Source organism: Hermetia illucens, chromosome 2 (genome assembly GCF_905115235.1).
Source record: "Hermetia illucens chromosome 2, iHerIll2.2.curated.20191125, whole genome shotgun sequence".
NCBI classification, from domain to species: domain Eukaryota; kingdom Metazoa; phylum Arthropoda; class Insecta; order Diptera; family Stratiomyidae; genus Hermetia; species Hermetia illucens.
The window spans coordinates 93,454,368-93,481,601 of NC_051850.1; the positions used below are offsets into that span (position 1 = coordinate 93,454,368).

General features: G+C 39.8%; 1 protein-coding gene across 1 annotated transcript in view; it reads right to left on the minus strand.

The window, feature by feature from the left end:
• LOC119647711 (choline-phosphate cytidylyltransferase A) overlaps positions 1 to 21,635 on the minus strand; it is an 82,306-nt gene extending 60,671 nt beyond the window's left edge. The window contains exon 1 of the mRNA XM_038048801.1: positions 21,262 to 21,635. The gene's annotated coding sequence lies outside the window, so the exon portion shown is untranslated. The remainder of the gene's footprint in view (positions 1 to 21,261) is intronic.
• Positions 21,636 to 27,234: the final 5,599 nt, after the last annotated feature.

Genomic DNA, 27,234 nt, shown 5'->3' on the forward strand with positions numbered 1-27,234 from the left:
TGAACATTGAAGTCGATGGAAAAAGAGCACAAGGTCGACCGAAGCAACGATGGCTCGTTGATCGTTGATAGAACAAATTAGATCAGAACGGGTCGACCTCGCTTCTGAGCGGGACAAAGGCTGAAAAAGATCTTGAGATTTATGGGGTGAACAGTATAAACAAGTCGGAATACCGGAAGTTCGCGCTTTTGGTATAAAGGTTTTGTGTTCATCTTATGTAAGAAATTTCAACGCATCTATCCGAACATAGCTACAAATCCAACATAATCCTTCATATTTTTCCAAACTACGAGACATACGTACATATTACAGCCATAGATATTACGCTCATCCTAACCAAACAAACTGTACACATATATGCACGTATATAAATTGATCGGATTTACTTCTTATATCTATTTGAATTAGGCACTACCCGCAAAGTTCATTAGCACGCATATATCATATACCTACATACACACGTCAGGTTGACAAATAACTAAAAAATTAAAACGAAATAATTCTCTACGACCCAATTCATAAGAACTCATTTCGCTGTGGTATTGACGAATTGATATGTGATGATGGCGTCATGCAGGTTGTAGAGTGCACGAAATTCGCAAAAAATTGTGAAGTTTCACCACCTATAACTTTGTTAGTAATAGTTGGATTTTCTTCAAATTTGACCAAACTGTGCACTATGTTCTTCATTACATCCATGCCAAATTTTGTACTCCTGGGATGAACATAAGGGGAGTGGCGGCTAAATTTCTAAAATGTGGAAATATACTATTATTAACCGGATATATTTTGAGGCCTAGATTTCGTAGAGATGCACCACTGTGATTTTTTTCAGATTTTTCGATTGGATAGGTTCCGAGAACGAGACCTGTTACACTTTTTGGGGGTCATATTTTGAGCCCTCACTCCCCTAAGTTTCACCCAACATAAAATATTAAACGAGTTTCGGACAGTACTAATTGAGACCTTTCATTTGATACCCCACATGGCTTCATTATGTGAAAAAAAAAATTGCACCCTCCATTCACATGTATGGGGAGCCTCCCCTTAAAATCAAGACAAGATGGCGCCACTTACTGCATGTGAAGGGAACACCAGATTACATACTCTCACCGATTTTCGTGACAATCGGTTCAGCCGTTTCCGAATAAATCGAGTGTGACAGACAGACAGACAGATAGACGGACAGACAGACATCGTCTCGATTCTAATAAGGTTTTGTTTCACACAAAACCTTAAAAACGAAACCTGTCACATTCTATGGCTTGTTGGCCCTGCATTCTGTGTATTTATAATGATGTTAAAAATTGATTCTTTAAATTCTTCTGTATAGAAATGGCAGCTTTCATACCTAAATATATCCGATAAAAGGAGGAAACTTCAAAGCCCCGAGGGGAACTGTAGTCGTAAAACTGATGAAGAAAGGTCATAACACACATACACTATATTCAATAGGGAATCTCTGGCAATAGCAAATATATACATATGCACATTATTCGTGAAATTGACATAAGTTGAACTTTTGATTTCTGCCAAGTTCAATTACGGGACCCCGTCAGTAGAAAATAAAATTGAACTTGTTTCTATGGCTTCAAAGTACTCAGCGCCAATATGCAATGAATCAGTTCATAAGTTCTGAAGTACGAAGTTCGAAAACGTCTATTCATTGTAAATGTGAATTCAACACTGTTCATCCAACACATGTATTGTGTAAACTCCACTTTAGTGATGCCATGAAATACGGAGTTGAGAAAACAGATGGCGCAACAATGTAGTATCTGGTATAAAGGTAAGAAACTGTAAAGTCATCTTCGCTTACTATTTTTGGATGCTTGAGTGCTAAGTCCAGCTTCAAAACGAAGTGTCCGTGGACCAAAAAAGAGAGAGTACGTTGCTCCCCATTTAGTCCGCTCCGACATCAAGTGGATGCGGACTTCCGACCCCTTAAGCGGGTCATCCCGTATGAACAACGTTTTTTTGGCTTTAGAAGTTTGTTGTGAAGAACTGGATAAAGATACAAATACGAATTTTTCACCATAGACTTAATAATTAATTTTTCCAGCCCGATCGCATAGTTCGTTATTGAAATACAGAGCAATTTATACACCCATCTCCAAAAAAAGGTGTTTTTCTGCTGCCATGTTAGAGGGCGCTGCAATCATCTTAAAGAAAAAAGGTAAATGGCATTTTAACGTACAGACTTAACTACAGTCCGCAAACTAGGATTATTAAAAAATATTAAAAGCTAAATTTTTGGTGCCGTGTTAAACTTTTCTTTATGAATTCTGGCTTTTTTTCAATGAATAAAAAAAACTACTGAATGAATCGCAATTATCCTAATTTGCGGAACGTAGAAATATGTTCTGAATAAGTGGTGAAAATTGGAAAGAATTTCGTTTGATAGATTTTGGGCTATGGTGGCAGTCGATTTTCAACAGGCATTTTCGAGAAAAACACATTTAAAAAGTAAAATGCGATTTTTAGCCATAAAACCTTAACTGGCCATTAATCTACTATACCTAATCCACAAACCTTAGGTTTCGTCAAGAAACACATGTACAGCCTTGGCTTGAATTCTTGTTCTTTTAACGAAGTCATTCCAACATCATTGGGACCGATAAACATGAGCTTTATTATGTCGATCGACATAAATCTGGCATGTGACTTATCACGTGTTTAATACTATAATTTCCGAACGACTCCGAATATCAAAAAATCACTTTGCCGATATATTCTACACTATATCTAGATGCAATTGATGCCAAAAAAAAAATTCGATTCCGCGGATCCGACACACGGGATGACCCCCTTAATCCTTATACAAAATGTTTCAGCTCTGGCCAAACTTTGGGTTAAAATATAGGCGGATTTATGGTATATAATTCACAGTCATGTCATGTCCTGCGGTTTATATAAAGGAGCATTCAACATCTGCGAACAACTTCGGTCACGCTACTCCCAGGCCAGAATTGAGGCAGCGTTTGACAAGTTGCCTTTGCCCAGGTAAGAAACCGTAAAACAGCCTTCGCTTATTATTTTTTGAAACTTGGATGATACGCCCAAAACGAAAGCTCTATGGGCCAACAAAAGAGAGAGTAAGTTGCTCCCCATTTGTTCCGGTCCGACAAAAAATGGATGCAGACATAGGACCCCTCAATCGTTAAGCTAATTTTTTTCATTTACAGGAAACTACTGCTGACTCGTTTCGGTTACTTTGAAAGGCTGGTGGTAAGCTGATGGCAAGATACGTGTGCATGATCCTTTCGATATTTCAGGAGTGGCGGCTTCGATGCTGCCGACAAGGAACACAGAAAACCGTCAAAATAGTAGAATATGAGGATGAGGATACTGTTTCCAAACGCCTACGAAAGGAAACATTCAGAAGATTGGCAGAGGGATGCCACATGAGCTAAGGGAATTGCAGAGGCGTAAAAACACCTGTTAAATTTTGCTCGCAAAATACCCAAGAAAGTCCTTTATGATTGGCATTGTTGCTAAGCATAATAAGTTGAATTTTTTAAGAATGTCAAGCGGAAAAAAATCATGTGTAAAAGCAAATACGCCATCCATATCAGCCGCTACATCGAATCGCTTTGACAAGAAAGGTTTCAATAGGACCAGAAGAGTGTGGTCTATTGTGACCTGTTGAAGTCCGACAAAAGGCTTGATACTACCCGCTACCAGCAATATTTGATTCATTTGAGCAGTTCGCTGCTTGGAACACAGGGTAATTTTCCGTCATGGCAATGGTTCATAATATACGGCAAAACTATTCCGCAAGATGTTAGAAGCTCTCAGCTAGGAAGTTCTACACCATACAACTTACTCACCAGACTTGGCTTCTTTCTTGATTGCAAAGCCACCGACTCGAAACAGTACCCAATTTTGATCCCTAATGGCATCATGAATTTTGAACCCAAAAACAATGCAGGCAATCCCGGCCAAGGCGTTTGCTATGATTAATTCGATAACACCGACAAATACGCTTGCCACAACTTCAATGTTGCTTAGGTTGTGGATATAAATCTTTAAATCATCACATCACATCATTGAAGTACGGGAGCGTGGTTAGTTTTTATAAAATGAATAATAATTGCTATTTCCCAGTTTACAACATTGGTGCATACTTAGAGTAAAGAAATCTAACTTTCATTTTACAAAAGAAATGCAATTTATTGCTTCAGGCATGGAATTCATTTCTTTTCTCACATAAATTTTCCCTGAAAACCAAAAATCATAATCAGTCATGCGGTGCCACCAATGCTCTAAAACTTTAAAATAATTCTATTTATAAACCCTGTCGCCTTCTTGACTAAATAAACTCGCGTCACAGATGAAATTTGCATAGTTTCTCGTCTCAGCTAAGAAAACGAAGAATTTTGTGACGCAACAATGGGCGGCACATTTTCATATGCAAAATATGTTACCCAGAAAAACCAAGTGAATCAGCTAAATACGATAATAGAATGCAGAACGCCACTCTCACTTTCTGCATTGCAAATGGAATAATGAGTTTAGCCCGAATATTCTCAACGAAATGTCGGTTAAGTGAATCAAACTCTAGTTTCGCAAAACGTTTGGGTTGGTATCAGACTTTGGCTCTAACTTAATGCAGATTGTTTTTGCAAATCGCAGGTCAGTTGCATACGTAATGGAATTTGAAATTTATGCAACTGCGATTAGTGCAATAAGGGGCAGGCTCAAAGCAAGCATTGGTTAAATATGACGTATGTGGCGGCTCGAGTATCGAAAAATATTGGAAATTCAGGATTTTAGTAATGTGAACTCATCTCTTTTTAAATGGGGGAAGCCTAACAAAACCTCCTTTCCTATAAACTCTAACCTGGCTTTGACTGCAGCCCGCCGAATTTTCTAATATAATTTGGAATGCCGTTGAGAAACGTTTATTTTATTTAATTTCATTATAATGGTGAGCAAAAATGGATCTGTTTAAATCGATACAACTTGATTCCATTCTTCGTTACCCGAAAAAGCCGAGTGAGTGACTGCCGTGTTCGATTTCGAAGTTGGATTATGTTGTGATACCAGATTCTCATCCTCAACGTAATTTTTTGCCAAATTATTACCAATTAACTAGCCGATCACGCCATTGATGCGAGTACCATTTCACAATTCAATTATTTTTTTTTATTTTATTTTTTCATATTGATTTTGTGTGGCATAAATTTAATTGGTTTGATTATATACAAGCAATGATATGAAATTATCAAAGATATCAAAAATGCTCCGAATAATACTCATTCATTTTACTATGAAGTGTGTATTTTAAATGCCTTAACTGTGTTCATTTTCATATTCAACTAGCCCAGAAATTAGCAAATAAAATTGATATGAATTGAGTTCCATTATTTAAAGCTACCGTCACCCCACGTACACAATGCTCGTCAGTGCCGAGTTACATGATTTTCAATTAGCACCCGATTAGACTTGTAAAACGGGAACTATGGTAAGCCCCTGGAAACACCCCTATTAAAATCGATACACTGTCTGTCTGCTGTCACATGCACTTTTCTCCAAAACGGCTATACCGATTCGAACGAAATTTGGTGGACAGATAGGAACTGTGAAATCCCACGCATACATAAATTTACGTGGAGTTTAAAGGGGGCCCGAAACATGCAAATGGGGAATGTAAAAATTCTTTTCATCGGATATCGTCGCCGGGGGCGTCATATGAAAGCTCTCGATTAGTACTTTCCGAAGCTAATTAGTATAGTAGTAGAAGTTTTAGTGCGCGAGTAAGCAGTCAAAAGACGCACACGTAAAGTGAGGCAGCACTAATTTTCGGAAACTGCCCAACTCAAAAATCTGAAAAAAGTCAGGGAGGTGGTGAGATGTAATCTCAACATATGTGCTATTCCGATATCTGCTCAAATAAACTTAGTAATATTAGCAACTTTTAGAAATTAACTAAAAACCCCCCTTAAGTTCATCCTAGCAGTACGGGCATAGGTAACAGTATCACACATACGCATATGAAATTTCATAGAAATCCGGTCAAAGTTACAGCAATTTAAGCTTATCAATTTTGTGCGAATTAACTGCATCCTAAACCATGCAAATGAGATGCTGACGTCATGATTAACGAGAATAAATGACATTCGAGTGAAATCATAAAATTCTATTCATGACGAATTTACTTCTCCCCAGCCTTAAAATCATTTTACTGTCTGTCTGCCTGCCCATCACAAGCATTTTTCTCGGAGATTTAGTGGGAATTGTGAACGCTCACGCATACAGTGAGTTACATAATTCTACATTGACTTTAAGGGGGGGTCCCCATAGATGCAAAAGGGGAGGGTACATTTTTTTTCATCAAATATATTCATGTGGGGTATCAAATGAAAGGTCTCGGTTAGTATTTTCCGGTATTAGTTTTGACATTTGCGGGAAAGGTGAGGAATGCAGCGGGTCGAAAGTGATCATTTGTTTAACGGACAAATGCACACTCAAATGCCTTTATAAAAAGATACCCAAAACTTTTCATACCTGAAGCGTCCAGCTTCCGGTTTCTCGACTTGTTTATATCTGTTGTAGGTTAATTTCGTCACATTTGTGAATAATATTAAGCTTCTAGTGCGAAGCCTATTAGGTTGACTATTATGAATACAGTTTCTTCCAAACACCAAACCCCTTAATCCTGAAGCGGCTAGCTTCCGGGCCCCCGACTTATTTTTCAATCCCCTTTCAAACATACATTGAAGTAATTGTCAAGCGTGGACATGGCATAGGCGGATGTCTTTAAGAAAGAAGAGCGCTGATGGACTGCAGCCTCATTCACCGAAATAACTTTTGCTTTCTTCAGTCTAGCACTACCACCATACCGACGACCAAATACATGGAAAGCAGTTGGGGTATGGTTTTGATAGTATTTAAACTCTGACAAAAGTTCATGAAACATGTTATCCGACTGATTGATGAAACAGACATGTTATTTATATTGAATTGATACTCTCAGGTAATATCCACCAGTTGAAAAGAGGAGGAAAACAGGAGACTCCTTTGAAGAGGAAGGGAATTCTAGAAAACTCATTTACGGAGAGCTAATGGCACAGAAAGAGGATTTAACTTAATTCGGCGAAGATTGTAGTTGTTAATCGCAGTGGTAACAGTGTAGGCAATGTTAAAGTGATTGCGCCTAAAAAGTGTCCCAATTGCCTTCTAAAAGCTCTAGAAGAGGAAGAATGTGTGGTTAAGAGATCGATTTCCACTCATTGTGAAGAAATTACGAGAGAAGCCCTTTCGATGGTATAGTCATGTAATCCGTGCTAATAATCTCATTAGCAAAAACGGGCCTGAACCTCGAACTCAATAGAAAAGATTCCAAAGGCCGAACGAAACAGCGAGGTTGGATGTTGTAGATGCGGATCTAAGAACCTTTCGACTCCACCTCCGCCGCTAATACGATCTGCACTCGCTACCAAACGGAACAATGACTAAATAAGAAGAAACATTTAAGCTATGTACTGTTATGACCATCCTATGTATTAGATATATTTCTTCCACAATAGATAACTTTAGTGGTAAGTGAGGGTTGAAATAAGAGATCATAGATATTATGCAGATAAAGACATTAGTTGATTTGCGATTCCCCCAATGTCACAATTCATGAGGAGTTCCCGACCAGACGTCCACCTCGACGGCCAAACCAAATATCAACCGGTGCAAAGTCGTTTCCTGTATTTGGCGAAAACAGCTTAGCGTAGTGTGTTGTGAGCTGTCAAAACTTTATTAAACCATCACAGGCGATCATTATCAAATACAGAAAGACCAGTTTTTTTGTACCTGGATTCGAACGTCGAAGTAGCTAGCACTAGCAATGAACGACAGTCTAAATCAGAAGTTTATAGCCAATTTCTTTACAATGAAATCTTAAATTTCAGGATAAACCGTGACGACAAATTTGAGTCTCTAATATATTTAGCTATAATGATACAATACTTTTGTCGCGGAAAAGTTCAAAACTCATCGAAACATTCGAATTTCAATTATTCACAATTCGCTTGCTAAAATATAATAAAAAATAAAATTTTGTGTGGTATTATATGGCTCTCGTTTACTACTTTGAGGAGTATAGTTCATCCATGCAGTCTCTATTTCGTATTTTGACTTTCAATGAGACTGTGATAATCTTACAACAGCGGGACAAGACGAATATGAACACAAACAACCATGACGAAATGGGACGCAAGATGTTGAGATCGAGAGGTTAATGACCAGCAAACTACGCCCAATTTTCTCGGCCACAAATGGATCGTAACGCCCACCTTATACCATCTTGTGTCATCTTGTTGAAACACTACATATGTTATCAACCAAGATTTCATCAATTTTGGAAAAAAAAATGAATCACATATGATGATAATGCTTGCCATTGACAGAAAGTGAGCGGCATTCAAAATTTTTGGCAAAGGTACAGTCCGATGATACACCCGTACGATAAACCGAATCAAACAGAATGCTATGGTGACTGACGTGCGATTAACTCGCAACAGTATCACCACTTTGTTCGTTTACGTAGCCATCCAACAGTAATGCGCCTTATCCCAGAGGATGATTTTTCCTTGAAAGTCAGAGGAAATGGAGTCTAGTGTCCAACCGACAAAATCCCCACGCATGGTCATTCAATTTGAGTTCTTGAACCAACACCATCTTATAAAAGTGAAATGGACCAATAAGTTATTGAACTAACCGCATCTTTTATGAGTGCTGGCATGAATCCAATCGGAAAATCTAGGTGTTCCAAAAGAATCTTACTGTTACGAACGGCTTAAAAGTATCAGATTATTTTTTTCGTTAACACTAGCTCTATCTTCCTTACTACGTTATCATGTCGGCAACTTCCTATTATGTAGAGTAAATTCACTTTCCAATTCATCAACAACTCAGAGGAAACATTCCGACAACCAGTAAATGCACAAACCGCTTGTATTACAAAAAAGCTTCTGGAATTGTGATTCATGATGTTCGTGATGAAGTAGCAAACACCGAACACATCAGAAATTAAATATGAACTCCTTTAGCTCTCAAAGCCTTGCGATCCCTCTTAGGAAGTGCTATAATACATTTGGAAGAACCAACAACTTGCAAGAATTGTTAACGATATTGACAACTACTAAGTACGACTATTTACCATTTTTAAGGTTTTGTGTAAAACAAAACCTTATTCAAATCGATTCAATGTCTGTATGTCTGTCTGTCTGTCACACGCATTTTTCTCCAAAACGGCTAAACGGATCTGAACGAAATTTGGTGGACAGATGAGAGCTATGAAATCCCACGCATACAGCGAGTGGCATAAATTTAGATGGAGTTTAGAGGGGGGCTCCCCATACATGCAAAGGGGGGATTCAAAAAATTTTTCACCGGATATAGTTGTGTAGGGTATCAAATGAAAGGTCTCGATTTGTACTTTCCGAAACTGAAACTTAGTTTTGGCATAAATTGCAAAGTGCGTGAGTAAGGAGTCAAAATGTACGCACTTGAAGTGAGACAGGACTCATTTTCGGAAACTACCCAACCTAAAAATCCGAAAAAAATCAGAGTGGTGCGCCTAGATGAAATCTAGGCCTCAAAATATGTCCCATTCCGATATCTGCTCAAATAAACTTACTAATAGTATATTACTACTTTTTAGAAATTTACTGAAAAGCCCAACCCCCCCTTAAATTCATCCCAGGACTTCCGAATTTTGTACCAGCATAGAGGACAATATTTTGTATATACGTGCTAAATTTCGTGGAAATCTGGCAATTAACGCCAAAGTTAGCAGCAGTTCAAACTTAGCAATTTCGCGCGAATTTACCGCTTCCAAAGCCATGCAAATCAGATGCTGACGTCATAATTACTCGGAATAATTGACATTCGCGTCAAATATTAAAGTCGCATTTATGAAGAATCTATTTATCTGCAGCCCTTTTTAAGGTTTTGTGTAAAACACTTATGTGAAATCTAATCTTCGAGAGATGTCCCATTCCGGTATCTGCTCAAATAAATTTACTAATAGTACATTATCAACTTTTAGAAATTGACCGAAAAACTCCCGTTAAGTTCATCCTAGGTGTACAAAATTTTGCACCGACATAGAGGACAGTGCATACACATGCCAAGTTCCATGAATATCCAACTATTAGTGTCGAAGTTATAGAAGTACAAACTTATCAATTCCGTGCTAATTAACAGCATCCTAAGCCATACAAATAAGATGCTGACGTCATAATTAAGAGAATAATTGAAATTCGAGTGAAATATTAAAACTCCATTCAAGAAGAATCTAATACTCCCTAGCCCTTTTTATATTTGATGTTGGTTAAATTGTTGGCATTTGCTAATAATATTAAACTCAGAGCGTGAAGCGTATGATGTTGACCATTATCAATACAGGGCTTTCCATGAAATGATTTATTTAAATTGCTCTCTAGAGAATTGAGGGCAATGGAATTTTTCGCTGTATTACAGGGAGCTGTCATGCACTCGTCGCTCCTCACATCTTTTTCTTTTTCTTCAGCCTTCAGTTCACAAGCGGGGTCGGCTCGTGGTGATCGGTTTCGTCATTTTATTTTATCAAATGCCTGATCAGGATGTAATCGCGAGACCTTTAAATCCCCGTCCAACGTATCAAGCCACCATTGATTTGGCCGGCTTTTTGGTTGCTCACTATTGCTTTCGATGTTCTGACCAATACTGATTGTTGAATTCAAGTTAGCCCGAATTACGTGACCACACCATCGGTAAACGCCTCTCTTGCAGTTTTTCCACGATCGATGCAAACCCGTATCGATCGCGGATATTCTCACTTCAGACGTAATCAAAACGTGTCACGCCACCAGTGCAATGCAACATCTTCGTCCCCATTACCGCCGTTCATTGTCCTTTATAGTCGGCCAACATTCAGAACTATAGAGAGCGCCAGACGGACGACATTGCAGTAAATTTTTGATTTGGGACGTGCACTGATACGTCGATCACAAAGAACACCAGTTGGGGATGCCACTTCATCCAGGTTGTATTAATGCGTGAAACAATTTCATTACGCAGTTCTCCATTGGATGATAGCATTGACTCGATATTTAAATCGCTGAGTTCTGGCAACGGCCAGAACCCGCCCTTCGAGATAGTTAAATCGCTCGACTCGAGATATTTAAATCGCTGAATTCTGGCAATGGCAGTAACCTGCCCTTCGAGATATTTAAATCGCTCAGTTCTGGCAATGGCAGTAACCTGCCCATCTGTCAAGCATAGCGGAAGTCCAATTTTCCAGCCTTTTTTGCGTGCCGCATTGCGCATCCGGCTCGTTGTATATCGCTTCATACAAGTCCGTGTAATGAACTTCATTTGACAGCTCTCTCACTCCGCATGCACGCAATCATTCCGCTGTTGTGTTTCAGCCTTAAAAAATCAATTCTAATAACAAAAGGCGGAGAAAAATAAAATAATATAAATAATTGAAATAGTAGCTAGGTAATTTTTGGACGTTAACGGGGATAAACAGACGAAAATCCTGTCCATCCATCTCCAATAGCTCCAATATTCTGTTCCCAAAATAGCACATTTAACAGGTACATCATAAATATGAAGAATGTAATCACCACCCCCAAATCTAAAGCATTTTTTATCCACTCATTAAACGCCTCATGAATCATGAGATAAGCATACACCATAGTAAATAAGTCTATAAAATCATAAACTCTGCGGGATATCTGCCTGTAAGAAACACCGTAAAAATTTCTAAACTCTCAAATTTCGGGTTAAGTCTTCATCCTGATAAGATTCTAAAAAAGAATGTCGTACGACCTCCCATATCAAGGTCTTGATAGCGGCAAAAATATATTTTACACTCATGACAACGTACTATTTGAGGCTGACATAATCGAATTTCCATTTCGTGTCCGTTGCCTTCATTTTTTCGACAAGCGTATGCAATCAGAATGAGCAGTAAATTTCTTTAAAATAATAATTCATGAATCCCCATCTGCTTTTCCCAGATTATTTCTAGATTATGCTATTGACGTTACCCACCCGCCGTTCAAACATAATCATGACTGGAAAAAATAATAAAAATGCCAGCATTCTGTAAGTAAAAAAGCATTTTTTGCGTTTATGGGTGTAAGTTAACCATTCGGTGTTTCCGCTATATAAAATTAAAGCAACAGCAATTCTAAATTTAGGCATGTGGAACTACACGCCAATGCACCCTTGATAACGAAAACAATTTTGAGAAAGAGGTTATAGTCCTTGAATTGCAGCAACTACTGTTGGCCCTAACGGCATAAAAAACTTTCTAAAAAACCTCCCTCACACTCCTTCCTAATTTTTATTAATAAAACAAAAATTCTTCGCTATTTGTGGTTTCATCCAGTACCTATCCAGGTTTTATTCAGAATTGGTAGGTTCTTAATCTTAATCTTAATATCATTTGCAAAATAAAATGTATATTGTCCGGATTGAAATCTCGGAATTGGGCGGGTATAATGAGAAGCGAAAGGTAGAGCAAATTGTGCCCGACTCCATATCTACTCAGTACTCAACATTAGGATAGATGTAGTTGTTGAATTAAAAGGAAATGGAAATTTCTTGAATCAAAAATTTCGATAGAAAAAATTATACCTTAAGCTGTAACCAATCGTATCAGAAAATGTCAAGAGAGCCTTCAAGGCCGCACTCTAAGTACCAAGCTATCAGAAACGAATGCTTATCTGAATGAGAATATTGATTAAGGTTTGCCTATGAAACTTTGAAGCTCTCGGCAAAGCTAAATTTCTGTTATTTTATAATGCTCCCTAAAATTAAAGGAACACGAATAAAATAAACAACCACTTGACTGATTTCCTCGTAGCTGCATCAACAATACCGACCGCATATGTTCAAGACGAGCGACAGCAGGATGTACTCAAGGAACAAGAAAAAGACCCATTCTAGAGTAGCTCGTAAAACCTGAAATCAGATCATGGGCAATGCCAAAGATCGTAAAAGGCGGTCAAGGATTATTTATAAACAGTAATCCGTTTGGGACTCATAGAAAACAGAGCCATAATCCGGAGAAGTTACCCTTCGCCCAGCTTGGTACAAAAATAGTTGAGCTGGCTGAGTTTACTAAAGACAAGCTCAACGTGCACCAAGTTATAAAAAATATGGCGAGATCTATTAGAGTGCTATATAACAAATCGCAACAGAAAGAACGAAATTCTAAGGACAAGTCAAAAAGTGCTGCCCCAGCAGTGTCACGGACGGCCCAAATGACACCTAATCATGTTGCCATCAACCTGCCACCAAACAATAGGGTGCGAAAAAAAAGTTTGGATCATCTGGGAATTCAGCAGGTGCTTAACAGGAAAAATACATACATAGTTCCCAAAAACGAAACCAAACATACGGAAAAGAGATAGTAGGTCCCCCTAGTACGAGCTCCGACAATCGAATCGACAAAATCTAAGAAGAACTATAATGGTGGATGGACCAAGGTAGTTAGAAAAAAAGGGGAAGATGAAAGCGAAAGTACGGATTCGCCCAGAGGCAATTGTGATCTCCAGCAAGGGCAATTCCTCCTACACCCAAAGGATAAATTTGCACTGCTTTGAAGGAACAGTTCAAGTTGGAGGAACTTCCCTATGCGTCTGTTATGAGTTTGTGAAAAGCCTATGACAATACTCAAACGGCCACATTGCGACTACGAGTAGATGGAAGGGGTATATGTGTCCGAATTCGAGGAGATACTTGACTCTATTGTTCTCGACGCAAAGGGACATAGTCCAAGGGTGATTACAGGTGACTTCAATGCTTGGACCCATGAGTTGGGTAGCAGAGAAGCAAACGCAGCAAACATTCATAGAGGTGTGGTTAGCGCATTGCATCGCCAAAGCCTTCGAGAAGAGTGACTCAGAGGGCGTTGAGTAGAATTCATCAGAAGCGAAAAGAGCGCATCTATAAGGAAACCAGCAAACTCCGTAGCAAGAGAGAGTGCTTAAAGAGCTCTGGTCGGAGGCGGACGTAAACCCGAGGCGCCTATAGAATGCTGATGGGGCGATTCGAAGGTCCTTCATATCCGAAGATCAAGTGTCCTACTTCTTCTTAAAAAATATTCAGGAGTTATCCCCCAGCGAGGGAGGGCACAGATAACTTCCAGCAACCCCTGAATATGATGACAATACCGCCAGTCACCAAAGATGAGCTGCAGGAAATCTGCGGTAGAATAGGAAATAACGAAGTTCCAGGTCTGGATGGCATACCGAATACGGCCCTTAAGTTTCCCGTAAAATCCAGATATGTTCGGTGAGTTGTTCGAAACATGCATGTCCGAGGGGATATTTCCTGTGGCATGAAAGTTAGTACTACTACTACCGCGGGCGTCCCACAAAGCTGTGTACTAGACCCACTGCTACAGAACATCATGTACAACGATGTTCTAAATCTTTCGGTTCTGGAGGAAGCCACGATGGTGGTTTACAGCTAGTTGTAATCGCAAAGCATCTAGAGGATGCAAAGTTATACTCATGCGAAGCGATCAATGCTGTTGAGGGTTGGCTAGATAGTTCTGGTCTGACGCTTGCGAAGCAAAAAACGGAAGCTGTCCTCATCACCAAGCGCCGTAAAAGAAATTATGCCCGTATTCAAATTGGGAGTCATATCACCACTTCCAAGCCTGTAATCATTGCAGGAATTCCGGCAAGAACACATGCAAACCACTTTTGGAAGCAGTGTCCTTATTCGAGCTGGTCGTTCCGCGCAATGTTGTGTGAAGTAAGTCTATTAGCCAATTTTCAAAACGGGCATAAAAATAATTTCCTTTCTGGACGATCTCTGAGAATATCATTGATGAACTGACAAAAAAGATGAACTACTATTGGTTACTATCGACAAGCAAGAGAATATAATGACCGAATCAGAAAAAATGGAAAATCTACGAAATGAAAAATAACGCGTTCACAAAATCCTCAACAAATGCACATCAGTGATCGAAGGCTTCGAAGTGCAAATGCTTTAAGATTTAAGGTGTCGACGCTTCTCCGGCTGAAACTGAAACAAACTCCGTTGTTTTTCCTTCGAAGAGACACTTAATTGTAAAGAAATGGATGTATACTTATGATTCAAAGTATTATTTATGGTTCACTACTACTTTTTGGACAGCAAACGAAACCAAGTCAAAAACTTATCTGACTGAATTCCGTGCTGATCGCCTGTGATTCTTTCACTAGGATTTAACAGTTCATAATGCACTATACCGAGCTGGTCCAACGAAATACGGCGTATGATCTTGCAACCGTGAATATTCGGATTGACGGGTGGCTTGGAAGCTTGGCTAGAAATTCCCCATGATTTTTGCCCTTGAGGTAATCATAATCTCTCCCGTTTTTATCTTTCAATTTTTCCAAAACATTTCTTGCTTCCAAAACATTCCCATAACGTTGAGGCAGATTAAATTGATGATGCTAATTTTTATTTTCTGATCAGCTCGACTTTATCGCCACCAGAAATACATTCAGAAGTTACCTTTACCTTTACCTTACCCTTTATGGACTAGCAAATTTCGAAATATTACTGCTACCGAAACGTCAACAACAATTCGAATAGGGACTGACCTCACGCCGAAAATCTTTGGCTATCAAAAACGGACTATGACTGGTTTCTGGAGTGTACACACGCTTATGTACAACAAGAGGGTCCTCAGAATGCTAAGAATCCAACTTGAGCGAGAATTCCAATGATATAAGCTGAATATTCTGGACCTAAGCGAAATAAGATGGTGAGACTCTGGGTACTCTCAATTCCTAGCAGGCACAAATTAGGTGTTTGGTTGTTTCTCAAGTCTCCCACAAGTCGCGATCCTGGAAGCCGGTTTCTAATAGGATTCTGACTGCAAAGTTTCGATTCAGGTTAAGAAGCATCACAATGGTGCAATGTTATGTTACAACGGAGAGCTCCGTTACAATAAAGAAGGATGGTTTCTACGAGCAATTACATGCAGTTCAGGAAAGGCTTCCTAAAGGCGACTTTGTGATCGTGATGTCAAGGTGGGCTCGGACATGTCATCGGGAAACACGGTGTTGGCGGCCGTAACGATAATGTTGAGCAGTTTGTGAACTTGTGCAACTTCCACCATTTCCTCATCCACGATAATGAGCAACTGAAGAAGAGGAAAAAGCACTTCACCATGGATCCTAACACATCCGATGAGGTTCCTCCTCTTGTGGATGAAATGGCTAGTCACCGTAACATGCGGTTGGGGGCTGTTCCTCCAAATATCTTGGAAAATCCGAGACCTTTTCCAGAGAATGGATAAAGAGAACGATCGTTAAAGATTCCGGAGAACGACACCCGTTTTGAGTGTGACAATTGAGGGGTCGTCTCCATACTCCTAGCCGTTGCAAACATAATAGATAAGATAATCTCCAAGGGATAAATGGCAATCATATTTTTCGACCTAATCGTCCCGTTCCTTGTCGTTTTGTATGAAGTAACTTACCAATTTCTAAGTTTCTTTTTAACTAAAAGTTGCGTTATGGACATATACGCAGATGTGCGTGCATGACCAAGCTTATGCTCAAGGCGGATAAGTGGTAAGCAAAAGCACACCGGTGGATAAAAATTGGCTTTGGGAAAGATAACCAGAAATCAAACCAAATATGGAGGACAAGAAAAGAAGTTTATTTACGGTGCAGGGCTTCGGAAACCTAGCACCGGCGATTTTTGGGAATGATCAAACAGGCTCCCGGCCGTCAATATCCAGCGACCACAGTGCTTCAGTAGTGGGGAACTTCGATACTTTGGCATCAAATGCTACAAGAGATCTTAGCGAACTGGAAATGAGATCCGCACCGGATCATCTTCGCAAGAGCTCAAAGCTTGGGAAGGTCACCACCAAAAGTAACATTACCCGTCGCCAGTTGAGATTCGCCGCAAAACTCGGAAAGGAAATTAGATGCTGTAAAAGACTAACGTAGAAGGCAGCAAACTACCGAATTTATGGTAATGCTACGATGATTGCGGAATTCCGAAAAGCCACTAGGAAGAAGCTGTACAGACGATGGCAGAAACGATAGAATAATCCCCAAAAAGGCCCATGAACCCATACACTCATCCGGTGTAGGTCGAGGGGAAACACGGAGAATTGAATTACCACCTAACACAGTTCCTTATGGTAGATACATTAAGCACTTGCATCGCTTCGGATTGGATGAGTCCTCAGACTGTCGCGAATGCACCGCTACACCCAAGGACCCGGAGCATGTTATGTTCCATTATCCGAGATTCACAATTAAACGACGCGCTCAACGCAGTTGTCGGACCCCATAATTTCGTGGAGGAGTTGGTGAATTCAGAAGCAAATTGGAGTGCGATAATTGCAACAGTAACTGCGATACATGAAAAGCTGCAGGAACTGCGTCGACGAATGCGTGACTTAGTCGAGTTGGTGTAAACCAGAGCAACTTGGCAAAAATCAGGAAACACATGAAGCGGTGATTTAAACTCCGCACACTGCTCCATAATGATAAATAAATATTAATATGGCAAGGGAAGGAGAATCCAGAGCAGAAATCAGTCTAAGCTTCCGAGATGTTTTTGATAAGTTCCGCACTCAAGACGGATGCCCTTGTTCCCAGGATTTGAGAATGAGTGTAACTGGCAACACTTTAAAGACTAGGCAAAGACAATTTCGCTTTGTTCAAAGGAACAGCCCACTTCACCGGTTGTTATACGATTCAGAATGGTAGTGAATCGTGTTAACATAACAATACCAACGAAATGCTTACTACCGCCTACAATCTCTTGCAGCCCTAACGAGCTAGTTGGAAAAAAGCGGAGTTTTCTTGGATGCTCGGAATATAAATCAATTCAATAAAGAATGCCAGAAAGGTTCGCAAAATTGTCAAACTGGGCCTAATTTTTCCTCAGAATTTTCTCTCTATGACCCTGTTCTTTCGTGATGCAGCAGCTTTTGGTTTCCAAAGCGAAATTTCTAATGTAGTTCCCTGATAATAATCCAACCACCAAAGCAAATTCTGCTTAAGGATACTTCTCTTGAACTGGATATAGTTGCTCACTGAAAGCCCCCTTTTTCTCTATATCGGAAATCTCAATTGGTGCATAGAATTCCATAATTGTGATGCTCCTTAACCTGATCTTGCACCTGCACCCTGTAATCGAAATTCTATAGGGAGCTTCCCAGAACATAAAATCACAGTACCGGAAAAAGCCCAAGAGACAATCAGTTTCACTTTGCTTAAACTCAAAATGTCTAGTTTATATCGCTAGAATCCTCAATCAAATTGGCGAACCCTTGCGTTTTGAGTGCTCTCGATACCGTTATCGTTGTCCAGAAACTAATCACCATCGCTTTCAATAGATAAAGATCTTACCCATGAGCAATTAGCCCTAACTACATATGTTGGACTTAAGTGGTCTTCAAGTTCCTCCCACTGTATGGGAATGCAACGAGTGAACTGTATTCAACTTTATTTGGCCTTAGTGCTTTGTCTTTCGCTCAATATTTAGCTCTCGGCTGCGGGTAATAGAATCTCATTGAAAGTGCGATCGTGTGTTACTCGTTATTAATAATGGAATATTTAAGAATTTTGAGTAATCTTGCCATTTTGGTGGAAGTAGTGGGTGAAGTGGAGAAACTGGAAAAAAAGACGGAGATCATACATGTAGCGATCGTAAATTAAATCGCAACAATCGAAACAACAATTATTTTAAAGTGACATTTCTAAAAATGAAAAAATTGTGACCCTGCGGAATTTTTGAGAACTGCAGAATAAATAAAGATTTACTTTCTTATTGAGTTTAATTGAAAATGCTCTCAAGAAGAGTTCGACAACAACACTAATTTCAAAACAACACGAAGCCAGCCATTCGCTTCTGATATCTTGAAAGGAAACATTTTGCCGTCTTTCAAAAGTCAGCACAAATATCTTGTCACTTTCCCAATATTTTCTATATATGAATCTACTCAACAATATACAGAACTTATAAATTTCTAAGCTTGTATTTATTGAAATCACTTTTCTTTTCAAAAACACACTAAACAATATTTCAACGGCTATCCTTTAGAAACTTCAAAAGAATTATGAGAGTCGATGTTTTGAATAAATACAAATTTATCTCACCACAAAAAAGAGGCACGAACAAGGGGACGTCCCGGGAAGGACGGATTTTCCATTTAGTTTATATTCTGTTCACAATTCTTACAGGTATGAGGTGAAAAAATTCTAGTTAGGAAAAACTGTAGTCTTTGGTAACTGAAGACTAAAATTTCTGAATAATATGAAAAATACTGACGGTCCTAATTCAATAAAGAAGGTCGCCACATAAATACCAACTGCCCTTGTCTCCAGGATGAGGATTTCTCAATTTATAAAACGAGCCGCAGAATTGTCCTTAAAACCCGAAGTAGCCCAAAATGAATGACATGGAATTGAATTGATTGCGAATAGGAACACAAAAAATACCTCTAAAACTTAGAGGAGATTTCTGCCATTGCATTGTAAAGCGTGTGTCTGGATGGCTCAAGTTGTTAGAGCGCTGGGCTGTCGCGATTCAAATCTCACTGGTGGCGGTGGGGTTTGTTATCGTGGCTGGATGGATGAATACCAGTCAACTCAGCTGTAAATGTGGACCTGAGTCATATCAGGGCAATAATCTCGGGCGAGCTCAATGCTGACCACGTTGCCTCCTACAGTGTAATGTAGTGTACCGTTACGCTCTTCAATGAAGTGCTCTAACACACTTCAAGGCCCTGATCCAATATGAATTGTTGCGCCAACGATTATTATTATTGTAAAACGATATTTCAGAAATTAAGGCGCAAACACGAGTTGCTATTTTCATGATGAGAACATTTCATATGTGCGGGCGTTACGAGCTGTCGAATCCATTGAAACTTATAACTAAAACATTCTTCAGCAGGATCATAGTGAACCCCATCACAAATCCTCTGAAAGAACTTGGTCATACGAAAATAGCATTCCAATAAGCGTATTTCTCACACTTCATCCATTTCCATAACTAAGTTCCTATTGATGCAATTAACACTCCAACTGGAAAAGAAAAACATGAAAGCCAAACAATGAGACCAAATAATCCGTTCATATGTTATTCGGTCAATGGCCACAAGTCGATAAAGGCTCTTCCCACGAAGGTTACCCCAAATAAACCACCTCATCGATTCGCTGGAAAATGTGCTTAAGGGGCTACTGCCTAAGTTATAATTTCGCCCTTTACGTTGTTTACAGTACTTTACTGTTGTTATTTTTAGTAGCTTCTCCTTTGGAAACTGCCGCGATAACTGCAGTGCAGCATCCACCTGCAAGAGCTTCAAGGGGTTATCCTGATATCCGCTTTCAAAGCAATTTTTTCAAGGATTTACCTCCACCCCGAACCACTCATAACTTTTCACCATCATCCAAATCTCAGAATAGAATCCAACAAAACATAACGACACAGATCCCGGCTGATTGTGACGCAAGATGCCGTCCAATACACACAATGGACGAGGAGGTCAACACAGAACAAATCCTCTTGGCGCCTTCCCAACAACACAAAAGTATTGCAATCTCATGCCCAGGTTGACATAGATGAACCAAAACAAGAAAGCCATTCCCTGCACACCGAACAATTAGCAGGGACGGTATCTCAGGCATGCGTACCGGCTGTGCTCTGGTCAATTCGTCACCGCCGACCTGTGAAATCTACCGGCACTGGGCGCCAATTCACGTGTGATAATCGATGCATGACATTGCCAAAGTGACCTGGAAAAGAAGCGAGTGTTCACCGTTCCATCGCATGGTTCCATCGAGTCATCCATACGGTGCCATTCAGACTAGCGAGCGCCTCCCGCGAACTGTGGGGAGGTAGGCAGCGCGTTGCGTGGAGATATGCGAATTTAGGACGCACTTTTGCCGGACGAACACAATGAAAACAATATTCAGAAACGCTGCTTTAACGAAAGTGCTTTCTGTCTTCCTTTTAGCAAATAACGGTCGGCAGAAATCTCCAGCTTGCAATTAATCACTTAGAGAAAGTTCGTGCAGAAAAGGCAAAAAACAGAGCTAGTGTCTGCGTCAAGATCACGAATTCTCAAGAGGGAAATCGATTTTACTTCGGTGGAAAGCGCATGAGAGTCTAGCCGAAAGAAGCAGCGGCGAGATCTTGCAAAACCCACATTACCCCATCCCAACACGAGTATTCTAGAAAGCACTTTAGACCCATGGCACTGGCTCCAAAATAATTGCGTTTTCAACTCACCGTGCTCCAAATTTTTCACGTCGCCAAAATCTGTCTACGAAACTTCACTGGCAACCGTCACCCGATATTTACGTAATAGCCGAGTTCTTGCCGAAAATCCGGGACAATCACTTGACCTCTTATCTTTCGAAGCGGAATTCACTGTTTTCAAAAATCACAGAAATCTCCACGGACACTTTGAGTTCAAGTCAAACCCCGACGGATGCAACTATTCAACGCTCCAAGCAGCTTCCCACTAAATGCAAACTTTCATTCAACTCCGTAGCTAACGCGCAAACTAAACAATTATTCGCCGACACGAATTGGCTGACAAGTCGATCTGTTGGCACTTTATTGTTCGTGGCAGCCGCGAACGAAACATGGAATAAGCGGACGCAAGCGAAGAGCAAAACAATTGCGACGAACCGATGACATCAAATCACCCCATCAGCTGATCCCGTGCGTTTGCACGCAAATAGGGGGTTTTACGTCACGAAACGTCAGCGATTTGGACTTTCGTTAAATTGAGAGGGAAAATAATTTGAAAAAATGGGGATAAACGATGTAACTTATCAACTTGTTGGCAACATTGTAGTATTTTCTGAAGTTGAAAAAATATGAACGCGGATATGTCCCGTTCTCCTCAAAATGTGGGAAATTAAATTATAATGAAAGTTAAGCGGAGACTAAAGAGCTTTCGGTATTTACCTAGTTGGCAACCGCAAACTCGACACTTCAGGTACGAAAGATTTTGCGTATTTAGTGAATGCACGCCGGTTTTTTTATGGCGTAACTTTTAGTATACTCATCTGTATTAATGGGGTCATCCCGTGTGAAGGCCGTTTTTTGCCTCTTTTTTGGAAATTTTTGCGAAGAACTGGATGAAGATGCAATTGCGAATTTTTCACCATATATTTATTAATGTCTTGGGCATTCGCAGTAATTTTTCCAGCCCGATCACATAGTTGGTTATTGAAACACAGAGCAATGAATACCCCCATCTCCAAAAAAAAAGGTGTTTTTTCTGCTGCCACGCTAGAGGGCGCCGTGATCATCTTAAAGAAAAAAGTAAACGGTATTTTAACGTAAAGACTTAACTACAGTCCGCAAACTAGGATTATTAAAAAATATTAAAAGCCACATTTTTGGTGCCATGTTAAACTTTTTTTTATGAATTTTGGAGTTTTTTCAAGGCTTCTTCAATGAATAAAAAAACTACTGAATGAATCGCAATTATCCTAGTTTGCGGACCGTAGAAATATGTTCTGAATTAGTTGTGAAAATTTCAAAGAATTTCGTTGGATAGATTTTGGGCTGTGGTGGCAGCAGATAGAAAGTAGAATGCGGTTTTTAGCCATAGAACCTTAACGGACCATTAATCTGTTATACCTAGTCCATAAACCTTCGATTTCCTGAAGAAACACATGTACAGCCTCGGCTTCAATTTTTGCCCTTTTAGCGAAGTCATTCGAACGTCATTCGGACCGATAAATACGAACTTTATTACGTTGATCGATATAAATCTGGCATGTGACTTATCACGTTTTTAACACTATAATTTCCGAACGTCTCCGAATATCAAAAAATCACTTTGCCCATATATTCTACACTATATCTAAATACAATTGATGCCAAAAAAAAAATCGATTCCGCGGATTCGACACACGGGATTACCCCCTTAAGTATGTTGGGTTATTCAACCTTCATGAGTTTAGAAAAAAACAAATTGACTACTGAATACAAAATAATTTTGCCTTGCGAGAAGTCACAACTGGTTTCCGAGCAGAAACCAGCCATAAACCTCTTCGTCAACGAAAACCTGAGTTAGTCGGATATTGCACATAGGATACATTGTCCTTACTCGGCAATTGTAAGATTGTTGTAAGAATATCAGCTTACGGGAAATAATAATAATCGTTGGCGCAACAATCCCATTGGATCAGGGCCTTGAAGTGTGTTAGAGCACTTCATTCAAGACCGTATCGGTACACTACAGTATACTGTAGGGGGCAATGTAGTCAGCATTGCGCTCGCTCGAGATTATTTCCCTGCTTTAACTCAGGTACTCATTTACTGCTGAGTCGACTGGTACCCAACGTCAAATCTCGATACAAATTCCACTAAAACCAGTGAAATTTCAGCCGCGACCTTCCGTATGACAGCCTTGTTCTCTAACCACTCATCTATCCGGACATTTTACTCAACGCAAAAGCTAAGCAGGACAACATAGAATATTTTCACCAAGGAAAAATCAGATTCTTCACCGATTGGCGCTCCGGAATCATTTTAAAACGTCAGCTGATTTAAGAGGATTTTCTATTTCAAATTTTGATAAAATTTACTTTTTGAAAATTTTTGTTAGCACTTTTAGTTTCCCTTGATTGCTGCAGAGGGGGTTTACCAGAAAGAACATCTTAAATGGTACGACACTTTCCTGACTGGCTAGAACAGATAGAAGACTCCAAAAAATTATGTTTTGTAGTTTTATTCCAACAAAGATCTTTTCTTGGGACAATTTTCCGCACATAAAAAGGGGGAAGAGCATTCTTTAAACTTTTGGAGGTTTCTTGTATAATTTCCTTCATGAGGGGTCTAAATCTTTTTATTTGGAAAGTGCCTTTATTGAAATTAAACGTTAATCATGTTTTGAATTTTAATGAATTAATCCTGAGCAATATTGAGAGTTTCCACTGTCTATCAGCAGCTGCAAATATTCGACCAAAGCTTTTTTTCAGAATTCGACGCGCTTTTGATTGTTCATTGCCCCTCTGAACACAAACGTATTCGTATTTCCGAGTACGAATACGAAATCTGTTCTGTTAGGCTTAATATTCAATAAAAGAATTAAAAGACGTTTCACGTTTGAGGCTTTGTTTTGTGGAAAGAAGGCAAAAGAATGTAGACACCTCTGCAATAATATTATTCAAATCCTATACGTTATCTGTACATCATCCCAACTAAAAGTACACAAAGGACAACTAGTGCGGGTAGTCGGGCATGTGGATGGATCAAACATCCTCAGATATTCCTAAATAAATATGAAATGTTCAGACTTTAAATGAGTTTAACTTGCATTTGCACGCATTAACATATTGCTATATCCTCGTATATGAAACAATAAAAATAGCAGTAGGGGTCGCTCTTATAGATAATTTCTATTTTCCTTATGATGGTTCAAATCTTTTCGTTTTTTTCCCCTTGTAACTCATTTTAGCAGTGCTGTGATACTAAGGTAGTACAAACGGCTTTATATGGTACATACTTTAAGCTTGTAAATAGTGGTGAAAAAACGATTTCATAGAAAATACGCTCAGGAAACTCTCTTAAGGTTGTATGTTTAAACTGTGACTCTAACGTTAAAGCCAAAGGGAAGGGAAACAAAGGGAAATTAAAGTTAATATTTTGAACAATTCCAATTTAATAACGCACCTACGACGACATTATCCTCTCGAAGGCAATGAAGCTTTTAAAAAATTTCTGGTTACTAAAGGAGAAGAATTTGTGATTTCCGACCTATCTCGGATAAGTGAAACGCGACTACGAAAAGCGAAGAAAGAGCGAAGAAAATTTGTTGCTTGACTGGAGAGACAACCTCATTTTTTCACTATTATTCGGTATTGGACGACCTTCTATTCTAGAAGATAACTTAATTTTGGAAAACGAGTTATGAACGTGTTAAAGAGTCGATGTCTGTTCCCTGGCGGATTCTATTCTATAAATTTGTGATACGAGAACAGGTCTTCTCTCCCTCACGGTTGACAGCATGTCGCCAAAATGTCTAGGGGCGAAAAGCTACTCTGATGTTGTTGGCAATTCTCAGCCATGTTAGGCATAATGTCGTGTGTCTAGGGTCCCATTAAAAGGATTTAAATTGGTGTCCCTAATTTGTTCACATGAATGGGGAAGCAATCAGCCGTGCAACAGAGCTTCATTGTTGCAATGCCCAATAATTAGTTCCAAAAGTAGGGAAGTTACTAGAGGGGAACCACTGAAATATATTATAATGTCACTGCAATTCATCCAATAGGCGTATCGATTCCTTCGCCCTTAATTACATATTCTTAAGGGAGGTTAACTGCCTGGATGGGAAAAGTGATAGCAGCAAACGCTATTCAAACAACAGGTATGAGACAGCGTCTGATGAGTTTCTCTTGCCATAAACGAAACCAATCCTCCTCATTTTTAAAAATTTAGGTTTCTACATATAATGCCATTTCATTTATTACATCATAGTACAAAAATGATTAAAAGCGAAACATCCATATCCAGGATTATTCGCTCTCGGGACCGATGTCAGCGCTTCTCTTTTCATACACACTAAGAAAACAACTCTTAAATCTACTACTGATCGCCTTGTGTTTAATATTGTTGGATATTCATTAATTATCATTTCAAACCTAGCTGACCTTGTGACAGACTCTGGACTTGAAAAAATTTCCGTCAACAATGAGGCAGTGGAAGCTGCAAAAGTCCGCAAGCCTTTGGTCATCATCGTTAAGACCGTTTTCCCCATCGTAAGTCCAACCAACCCTGGCTACGTGATCATCTATGGCATAACGTAATGTCAGTTTGAACTCCATTTTGCTGCTCATCAAAAGTCATTGTCGATGCGTAGCACTGTACTATTGAGATGAACCTCATTCTGGCCCAACATTTTCCAGCCAATGTTTTAACTGAAACCGGTTCCCAAGCAAGTTCTTTCAACAGACCTTCCATCTCCAAATTAAAGGGGAGTCTTTTTCACAGCGGTGCATAATATCATCTTCATCATCAACTAACAACAACTCCCCTCCCCTCCTGTTGGTGAAAGGAATTCCCTGACTTGAAGGCTCCCAATGCCGGGAGAGCGGGAGGGCTAGCCCGAAGTAATGTGTCAAAAGGTTCCAGGCTCCAGTTCTCTGATGACAGGGAGTTGTTTAGTTGGTAGTCCGTCAGCGTGCTGCTGCGGGAGTCCAACACTCTGTGCGTAAACTCATTCACCTACCCTACTGCCAAATAAAAACATCATCAACGGTGCAACAACCGGTATCTGATCTACACCTGCCTTAGTAAAGAGCTCCAGACATCCCCGTTTTGTGCCGTGGTTCACCGAATTGATAGCACTAAAAGTTATCTAACGTTCTGCCCCACGCCATCGTTGTATGGTTTGCAATGTCTTCTTTTTCTACCCTTATAAACTTATAAACTTTCCGGGCGAGATCATCCTCACCCATACGGATTAAGAAACCCACCCACCGCAACCTATTCAGCCGGATTTTATCTACAACAATTGCGTCCCTATATAAGCTACGGAATCGACTATTCTCATGTAGGGGTCCAAAAATTATTCGAGGGAGTCTTCAATTTCTCTTGCTAAGAATCCAGGTCTCTGAGGAGTACATTATTATTATTATTATTATTCTGTTAAGGGAAAGTCGCACCGCTTCCTTGAAGAACTATTGTGCCCCTTTTGCTGGTGTACCTATTGATCATAGTATCTCAAGCAAGGCTATAACCGTTAGGAACTTTATTATGTTCCCTACTTCCAGATCTTTCAGCTTAGCATCTGGTGTTAAGTGTTCTCCCAGATGTCTCGACCTACTTTGCACAAGTACCGGACACTGTTCCAGGACGTGTATAGAGGTTTCGTCCTTCTCCTCACAAAACCTGCAGGCAGTTTCCGTAGATATCCCTAGCTTCCCTAGGTGATAATAGTTCAGCCGACAATGACCGGTGATAATTCCCACTATGATTCGGAGGTTCTTTTTGGTGGGGTTTAAGCAATCCTTTGTACGCATAGGTTCGTATCCCCCAATAAGCACCCTGGACTGCCCCATCCCTGGTAGGCCTGCCCAGTATAGCTCCCTCAACCGTTCCTCCTCATTTCTTAGATTCATAGCCATGAAACCGTTTCCGATTCCACAGAAGGGTTCTGGTCCATGTAAAGGCGTCCCTGTTCCCTTCTTGGCTAGTTCGTCCGCTGCCTCGTTGCCTTCCAACCCAGCATGGCCTGGA